The sequence below is a fragment of the Molothrus ater genome, chromosome 3 (assembly GCF_012460135.2).
Source record: "Molothrus ater isolate BHLD 08-10-18 breed brown headed cowbird chromosome 3, BPBGC_Mater_1.1, whole genome shotgun sequence".
Taxonomy (NCBI): Eukaryota; Metazoa; Chordata; class Aves; order Passeriformes; family Icteridae; genus Molothrus; species Molothrus ater.
This window is the reverse complement of record NC_050480.2, coordinates 104,058,515-104,067,402: the sequence shown is the minus strand read 5'-3', so window position 1 is coordinate 104,067,402 and position 8,888 is coordinate 104,058,515.

Genomic DNA, 8,888 nt, shown 5'->3' with positions numbered 1-8,888 from the left:
TCAAGAATAATTTCCTAGTCTAGTGCAAATTATGTTACCATAAGGTATTTCTTAATCCCTTTAATTATGTTCGCACTGGTACAGTTGCTTTTAAATGTGGAGCTTAAGTAACATGATAAATTCTGAATTTAGCAAAAATGTTAAGGTCTCTGCCTTAAGGCAGCTTTGAATATGGGCACCAGAAGGGGACAGGTGATCAGCTGGACTCTACTTCTCAAGATCAACCCAAATGTTGAATTGAAAATGAGCAACTGCTTTGCTAGGAGTTTGTCCTCCTTTTGATGAGTTATCTAAAGTGGTTTTATGGGTTCCAAAGTTGATGTTGATTTAATCAGTGCCCATTTTCTTCTAGACAAATTTTTTGAGTGTTAGGTTCTCCTGATAGTGCTAATTGTTCAAGGCAATTAACTTAACCAGATACAGAGCTTTGAGTTTTCTAACATCTCTAAAGAAACTCTTAATAAGACTTTTAATCTCCAGCACCTCCTGAAGGGTTCTGCTTTTGTATCACAGCTTTGCCTCAGGCCAGTTTAATTTCAAATGTGCTAAAACTGTCTTCTAGCATCAACTTAGAGCTGCTGGTGCTTACAGTTATCCAGAAGTGTATGAACAAGACTGGACCTGGCTTCTGTGCATTTGGACAAAATAAAGCTTTTGATGCCTGCTAAAGTACAGTTTCAGGCGTTGTTTCTGGTGGCCCTGTTTCTCATTATACCTGTTTCACAGTATTGAAAATTCACACAAAAATCTGAAATGTGTCCGGAGTCCATCTTTCCTCTATGAGGCACTTCTGGTAGTGCAAACAGTTTGAAAGCCTACACAGATAAAGCCAGATATTTCAAAATATGTCAGGATTTGCAGACTTTAATTCCTGAGAGCCTGTAATACACTTTACATTATTGTTTGGCAGATGTGCATTATTACTTGGGCAGCTTAAGGAGTTATGGGTTCTCCACACCCATACTTTTACCTGCTTTACGTCTAGACAGAGGGAGGAAAGTTTAGTGTTCTGTGAAAACATTAAAAATGCAAACTTATCTCTGCTACTTTGCAATGCAATTGGCAATCTTGACTGAAATTTAAACAGAACACTGCAGATCTGATACCATGCATGCCGCAATTGTTTATTCACTGGTAAAATCAAATGTTATTATATACAATGTAGGCATTTATTATCACAAACAGATTTTAACATAATGCTTTGCCTCACAGTTTTTTAGAGCTAGAAATAAAAATGCCCTGATGCTGTCACCAGGCAGTTTTGAGCTGACAAGTATCTTCAGAAGGTAAAATAAATGCAGCAGCATTTTTGTAGCAAGGTCATGTCCACCTCTCTGGATGCAAATGCACAAACAATTTCAGTTCAAACTTCAGGCCAGTATGTCTCTAAATGCAGCTGGAGGCCAGTGATGCAGTCTCCATAATTTCTTTGTGAAAAGGATGAATCATCCTTAGATTTAGCCTTGTTAACTGGCTACAAGCTCAGGGCTCAAAGTGCACCACAGGCAAAATATTTAAAAAAATATTTATAATAAGCATTAAATTGTCTGTATTTTAAAACTACACTGAATGTGAAAGATGTGACTGGCAACCTACTTAGGTTATCTTTTCTAGTACCTGTGTCTAATAATAAATGTTAACATTACTGCAGCACAGAAGGCCTATCATAGAAGAATCTAAAAGAAAATTATTGTGTTTAGAATAAACTTCAGAGAACTTACTGTGTGGTATCTCTGTTCAGAGAAATCTTCATTGTGTTTTTGCCATTGCTTCTGCTTAGTAATTGCAAAGGGTTTGTCTGCAAAATTATCTGTCACAGGGAGGGTTCATTGAAGGTGATGACATGCTATTTTCAACATATGTCTATTTTTTTCCCCCCATAACATTCACTGTTAGACTTGATACAGTGCCTTGTATCAAGTATGGGGAACTTTCATTCCCCCAGCAGATATCTTTTCTAGAACCCCTACCTAGTACTGAGTATAAGATGCTTCTCTTTTTAAAATGATTGTGGAAGGGAAGAAAAATGGTGGGACATAGCCTTCAGGCACCCTGGACTGTTTTTATCCATGCTGTGGCTGCTGCTGGACCTGGGGAGGAGTTTTAAAACAGTTCTGATTCATTTTCCATTTGTGTGTCACCAGGTAGTATTTACTGTATCTGTTACTAATGACACTCATGGAGAAAAAGGTAATGCAAGAGTAAAACACTATCTTTGAATTGGCTAAAGAAAAGAATTTTTAAGATCAAAATATTGTGGGCACTGATCAAACTGAGAGATCTACAATGCTGCTCTGTTTTTTTTTTTTTTTATATCTATACTTTTAAATAATTCAGTATTTTCAGAGAATTATGGCAGCTTTCAAGTTAAAGTATTGATCGATGGGTGTTCTGCTGCTCTCCAAAATGTGCAGAGGCTTTCACATCTGTGCCTCCTCTGCTCAAAGTGGCAGATCTTTGTAAAGGAGGCACAGATTCAGGATGTCCAGCTAATGATTCAGTTCTGTCTGTGCCCTGATAGGAAAGAGTCCTTTGTGAGGTGGTGGGGTTACAACCCCTCTTTTTGTCTTTTCCTAAATATACAGTCCTTAGGCAGTTTTTAGATCTTTCAGTTCCCTTAAATATTGTAGGAGACTAAGTGAACAATACAGTCTCCTGTCTCTTTGCAAAGAAGTACATGTACTGCCTTGCTCCCTAGCATATCTTTTTTCCTCAGAACAGCACTGTCTCCTTACAAAAAACACTTTTCCCCAGAAGTCTCCTAAAATAATGAGCTTAAATTTGGAAGAGTGAGGGAATTCCAGCTTTTTGCATCTTTCTGTCCGCTGCTGAATGATTCATATCTGTTGTGGCTCTGTTCACACACAACAGCAGGATCTATCCAGGGGAGGCAGAGGCTGTTCCCTCTGGCCGAGAAATAGCAATGCTGTATCTTGTCTCAAAACAGATATGAGAAAATGGTCCATATTCCCTTGGGATGCTCTTCTGTTTCGGGTAACAGGTTGGAATTGTAACATTTCAATGAGGCTGTTATTTGTGTTTTACAACACTCACAGCTGCTGCAGCCACTGCCTCTGAGGTCTCCTGCAAACTCCACAGCGTGTCCTTACCCCAGACTCTCTGCTTGCTGCTGAATTTTACCTTAACTAGAAATCATTCAGCACATGTAAATGATGGGGTTTCCCCTGCCTGTGGCCATGTAGGCTGTGTGTTTGGGACTAGCAGGAGCCTACTGCAGCTAGCCTTATTTCCTCTGGTGAGAGCTAGGTCCCAGTCTGGCAGCAGAGCAGTGCTGGAATGTGGGAAGCCTTGGATTCAGGCCAAGGGGAATTAACTGAAGGTGCAGCTGAGGCTTAGCTTCCAGGTTATGTCTGTGTTCTCGGGGTGAGCCCCCTTCTGCCCTTTCACTGGGATGTAGAGGCAGGAGGGCAAGAGTCACAGTGCTGGGCCAGGCAGGGGAGAGGGAGATTGATTTCAGCCTTGTGGGCAGAGCCTGTGGGAAGTGAAGGGGAGTGAAATTGAATCTGTGGATATAAAACCTCAAGTGGCCTGGCCCCTGCTGTGGCTGGGCCTGTATTTCTGAATGGTCAGCTGGAGGGGAGGCAGGACCAAAGCCAAATGGACTGAGAGCCTCTCTGCAGGTCCTCTGAAACACTCACCTCTCTTGGCTGGCTACACAAGGCATGTGGGCAGCCTGGGTTGTCTGTCCTCTCTCTTGCCCAATCCAAAGAGGCAGATATGCATGATTAAATGAGAGACTGCTTTAAGCTAAAGGCCTCGATTCCACCCAAAATTTAAAACTGCTGGTTTGAGATATAATATATATATACTGAGCATGTCTGCAAAATTAGTATGCAAAAGGCCCATGTTCTCCAGCTCCTCAGACCTATGAGCAAATAAATCAATCCTTACCTATCAGCTGGTTTAGGAAGAGTCCCTGGGACAAAGCCAGCTGTTCCTTTTGGAGACTGGACCTTATGGCTTTTTGCCTACTGTGAACAGAGCTATCTCCACAGGTAGGATAGACACAAACTTGGTCTGTAGTTGAAGATGTAGCCACAGCTTACCTTTCCAATTACTGCTGTACCCACAGCATCTCCTTTCTGTTATCTGAACAAGTCCAGCATTGATGTTCAGCTGGAAAACAGGTTATTTTCTCCTATGTCTGCTCAGTGCTACAGTATTGGCTGCCTGTAGTGTGATTAGCTCTGTGCAGAATGCTTGTTTCTTTCTAAAACTTAATCTGTCTTGGGTGTTTTGTTTTGTTTTGTTTCAGCTCAATTTGCTTGTTGAGTTAACAAGAGACTCTGAGATCGTGATATGTCACTTATCAGTTTTCAGTGCAATGAAGTCTGCTGCAGCAGAATGTCTGAACGTCTTGGGTTCTTGATATTCACAATATTTTAACATTTTCAGCACCTACATACACAGCATGGCAAGTGGTAGTTACAAACCAGCAGCACTGAAATAAACACAAGATGTAAACCTGTCTGGTCGTACCAGCCCGTCCTGCCGGGCAGGGATGTGGGCCCATACAGAGCCCAGCTCCTGGCAGATCTCAGATGGCCTGGGGAGGCTGTCATAAAAAAGAGAGCACCCAGCCAGCGTGAGAAAGGCCCTGCAGGAGACCAGGGCTGTCCCCAGATCTCTGTTCCTCGGGGGTTCATCCAATGGAAGAGAGTTTTGGGGTTTTTGTGGCTTTTTTGGAGGCATTTGGTGACACTGGTCTGGCATGGGGGGTGGTTTGCAAGAACAGAAGCCATTTGGTGAGATGGTGGGATTTGAGCCCCCTGCCTTCCCAGAAGAAGGGAAGGCACTGGCAGAGTGTGCTCAGGGCCCTGGGACCTGTCCCAGTCCTGCTGCCCTGGCTGTGCCCTTGCTTGCCAGGGATGTGCAGGGCAGGGAACAGCTCCTGTGGAATGCCTGGATGTGCAGGACAGGGAACAGCTCCTGTGGGATGCCTGGATGTACAGGACAGGGAACAGCTCCTGTGGATGCCTGAATGTACAGGACAGGGAACAGCTCCTGTGGAATGCCTGGATGGGCAGGACAGGGAACAGCTCCTGTGGGATGCCTGGATGTACAGGACAGGGAACAGCTCCTGAGGGATGCCTGGATGTACAGGACAGGGAACAGCTCCTGTGGAATGCCTGGATGTACAGGACAGGGAACAGCTCCTGTGGAATGCCTGGATGTACAGGACAGGGAACAGCTCCTGCGAGATGCCTGGATGTGCGGGACAGGGAACAGCTCCTGAGGGATGCCTGGATGTGCGGGACAGGGAACAGCTCCTGTGGATGCCTGAATGTACAGGACAGGGAACAGCTCCTGTGGGATGCCTGAATGTACAGGACAGGGAACAGCTCCTGTGGGATGCCTGGATGTACAGGACAGGGAACAGCTCGTGCGGATGCCTGGATGTACTGGACAGGGAACAGCTCCTGCGAGATGCCTGGATGTGCGGGACGAGGGAACAGCTCGTGCGGGATGCCTGGATGTACAGGACAGGGAACAGCTCCTGAAGGATGCCTGGGATGTACAGGACAGAGAACAGCTCCTGGGATGCCTGGATGTACAGGACAGGGAACAGCTCGTGCGGGATGCCTGGATGTACAGGACAGGGAACAGCTCGTGTGGGATGCCTGGATGTACAGGACAGGGAACAGCTCCTGTGGATGCCTGGATGTACAGGACAGAGAACAGCTCCGGTGGGATGCCTGGATGTGCAGACAGGGAACAGCTCCTGGAGGCTGTGGGATGCCTGGATGTACAGGACAGGGAACACTCCTGTGGGATGCCTGGATGTACAGGACAGAGAACAGCTCCTGTGGGATGCCTGGATGTACAGGTCAGGGAACAGCTCCTGGAGGCTGTGGGATGCCTGGATGTACAGGACAGGGAACAGCTCCTGTGGGATGCCTGGATGTGCAGGACAGGGAACAGCTCCTGTGGATGCCTGGATGTACAGGACAGGGAACAGCTCCTGAGGGATGCCTGGATGTACAGGACAGGGAACAGCTCGTGTGGGATGCCTGGATGTACAGAACAGGGAACAGCTCCTGTGGGATGCCTGGATGTACAGAACAGGGAACAGCTCCTGGAGGCTGTGGGATGCCTGGCGCTGGGGTCGCACCCCCCTGCGAGCCTGAGGGCAGCAGCAGCAGGAGCGACACCGCGCTCACACAGCGTGGTCAGAGCAGCCGGGCCCCACGGGTGTCCCCCTCCACGGGACCAGCCATGGGTCTGCTTCTGTGCCACGGGGAAATGACAGAGCTTGGTCCTGTTATCCAGCATGCCTGAGCTGGAATAGGGATTGCCAGTCTGAGGGACTGCACATCTCCCCAGCAGGAGGAGGAGGGGTGGCAAATGCATCTCTCCAGTTTTCGGGGGCTTGCAAATAAACCATGGATTTCCTGGGTGGTGGTTTTTGCTGGGTTTTTCTAAAGTCCCATCCAGACCACAGGACCAGCAACACTTTTAACATGGGATTTAGATGTTTCTGTGTGTATATTTTAAAAACAACAACAAAAAACAACACACAAAAAAGCCCCAAAACATAAAAACAAATAAAAAACCAAACAAAACCCAAACAAACCAAAACCAAACCACCAAAAAAATTTTTTGAAAGGAAGGAAAGACAGCAAGCGTACTCACGAGTTTGTCATCCCCCTCCCAGAGGCACCAGGGGCTCCAGCGACCTCTCCAACGGGTGTCCCTGAGGCCGGCCCCGCCGTCCTTGTGCGCAGGGAGAGCACGGGCCCTGGGAGCGGGGAGGGGGATGCGGGATGGGGGATGCGGGATGGGGGATGCGGGATGCGGGATGGGGGATGCGGGTTGCGGGATGCGGGATGGGGGATGCGGGATGCGGGATGGGGGATGCAGGATGCGGGATTCGGGATGCGGGATGGGGGATGCGGATTGCGGGATGGGGGATGCAGGATGCGGGATGGGGGATGCGGGATGGGGGATGCAGGATGCGGGATGGGGGATGCGGGTTGCGGGATGGGGGATGCGGGATGGGGGATGCGGGATGCGGGATGGGGGATGCGGGGATTCGGGATGCGGGATGGGGGATGCGGATTGCGGGTTGCGGGATGCGGGATGGGGGATGCAGGATGCGGGATGGGGGATGCGGGATGGGGGATGCAGGATGGGGGATGCGGGATGGGGGATGCAGGATGGGGGATGCGGGATGGGGGATGCGGGATGGGGGATGCGGGTTGCGGGATGCAGGATGCGGGTTGCGGGATGCGGGATGGGGGATGCGGGATGCGGGATGGGGGATGCGGGTTGCGGGATGGGGGATGCGGGATGCGGGTTGCGGGATGGGGGATGCGGGATGGGGGATGAAGGATGCGGGATGCGGGTTGCGGGATGGGGGATGCGGGATGCGGGTTGCGGGACGCGCCCCGGCCCTTCCCGGGGGAGCCCCCGCGGCGGCGGCGGCGGCCGCTGGGGGGCGCCCGCGCTCCACGCGCAGCCCCAATCCCGCTCCCGGCCCCGCTCCCGGCCCCAATCCTGGTCCCAATCCCGGCCCCGTTCCCAGCCCCAGTCCCGGCCCCAGTCTCGGCCCCGGCCCGTGGCGCCTTCCCCCGGACCAGAGCGCTGCCGGCGCTGAGCCCGGCCCACGGAGCGGGGCGAGACGAGGCTCCGTGGGAAGCAGGAACAGGACCCCGGCTTCAAACATCCTCCAAACCCCAGCGCTGCCTGTGCCCCGTCAGCCCCGACCCTGGGGGAAAGTCGGTCCCCAGCCACACCAGCGGCGCAGTCGTTTACCAGAGGCGGTGGGAAGCCGTCTCGCCCCTTTGTGCATCTTGCGGGATTTCTCCTCGCGCAGGCAATTGGCAAAGGTTAGGAAGGCGTCTTTAGATCCCCTATAATCCCAGTTTAAATATTAAAAGTACAAGCAGCCTAGGCCCAATATTTACCTATGTAACTCCATAGATTTCCCTCCAGACCTGGACTTCCAAGAATTTAAGGGATGGTTTGCGTTTCTTCCTTTTTTTCCTTCCCCCACCCCTTCTCTATTTTTCCCCCATCCCTTCGTATTTATTTAACAAACTAACCTGAAGAGGAGGGGGGAAAAGCTAACAGAAAAGGCAGTATTTTTATGACCGAGAAATAGCCAGTCTCCCTGTCTGTAACGTGAAAGGGAGGCGAGATTCCATCCCCGCCGCCCGCTTTGTCACCGTCTGGGTTTAAGTGGCCGCCACATCAACACAAAAGGCCAACACACACACATCCCAAAACTCGACACAAAACCTCAATTGGTTCAATAGTGAAGATGGTATTTCGATAACGAAATAACCTCCCTGCCCTGGTGGGGTCTGGGTTCCACTCTGCACCCCCACCGTGCTTCAAGCGGCAACCGCCAAGGAAAACGGGGGAAAAATCCCTCAAGAAAGTGTTCAAGATAAAACTAAGTCTCAAACGGGATTAAGGTTTTAATTACAATTCCCTATCGAAGTAACATGTTTGATGAACTGATCCTATCAATTAATAGTAACCTTAATTTAAAACTTATGAAATAGCTTTGCTTGAAGTATATGTCAGACTCTTTTTTTTTTCTTTTTAGGAAAAAAAATATAAAGGTTAATGCTACAGCCACAAAGTACTAAAGCACTAGCAGAAGAAATCGTAAAGAAGAAACTTGCTGCCTTGGCTAGAAGTAATTACTTGTGAACGCTTTGGGGGTGTTCTGTCTCTTGGTGGTGGATACAAAAAAATGGAAGTTCTTTTAGAAAGAGAAAATAGATGGATGTTTCTACCCGCTAACAATATAATTTCATAATAATTTTGGCCCACGCTATATTAAAGAGAAAAACAAGGTAATTGGAATATGCATCAACAGTTTTCCATGAAATAAGAGTTAAAAGAAGTAATAGAAC